This window comes from Haliaeetus leucocephalus, unplaced genomic scaffold (assembly GCF_000737465.1).
Source record: "Haliaeetus leucocephalus isolate CR32 unplaced genomic scaffold, Haliaeetus_leucocephalus-4.0 Scaffold273, whole genome shotgun sequence".
NCBI classification, from domain to species: domain Eukaryota; kingdom Metazoa; phylum Chordata; class Aves; order Accipitriformes; family Accipitridae; genus Haliaeetus; species Haliaeetus leucocephalus.
Genome location: NW_010972709.1, coordinates 3,239,853 through 3,240,761, shown reverse-complemented (window position 1 = coordinate 3,240,761; position 909 = coordinate 3,239,853).

Genomic DNA, 909 nt, shown 5'->3' with positions numbered 1-909 from the left:
GTCTGTGTTAAGTGAAATTACATTTTTCTGAGGGGTATCATTGGCAGCATTCCACACATAAAAGTTGTATGTCTTAAGCCTGCTCGCCATTTAAATATGCAAATCGAGGTGTTTTCTCGGCTTCCCTGCAGAGCTTTGCCTCACAAGCCCCACTGGATCTAGCCGCAGTGAGTTTATGAGCTCTCCTCAGCCGCCGGTACAAATTTTGACAGAGATCACAGATCAGAGCCCTCAGCCACGACAGTTCAGAGCCCGTTTTATTGACTGAACTGCCGGAACCACACATTAGTGTAGCGGGCTGTGACCTACAGCGGACCCATCTCCCTTTCCATCACCCTGTCAGGGCCAGCTCCGCGGGCTCCAACGGCCGACCCTTGCCAAGCGAAGCTCTCGAACAACCCACAACCGGCCCAACTGCGGAACCCGCCATGTCGGTGCGGGAGCGGTTCCACCTCACACGGCGGTGCCCGCGCACACCCCACCGCAGCAGGGACCGCACCAGCCCATCAGTCCATTTCTGCTTCACTTGTTACTGGCAGCGTTGGTGTTCCTCTCCCGGGGAGCGGGGGGTCCACGCTGTCACCTCATGGAGGGAGATGAGCCAGAGAGCCGCTGCCGCAGCTCCGGGCAGAGGTGGTCGCGACCGCTGAGGGAGGCGGCATGGCGGAGCCAGCACAGGCCCTGCCCCGCGGCCTTGAGCTAAAGAGGGGCTGAGGGGGGAGGCAGGGACGGAACGAGACCCGGCCCTCAACCCTGCTCGGCGCGGCGGCCCCGCTGACTCCGGTGACCCCCATCCCACCGGCTGCCCGAAGCGGCACAGCCGCCATCTTGCCGCCAGGCTCGCACCGCACCGCCGCCGCTCTAGGGTAGCCGTGGCGGGATCGCGCCCGATCTCTATGATACTGAGGC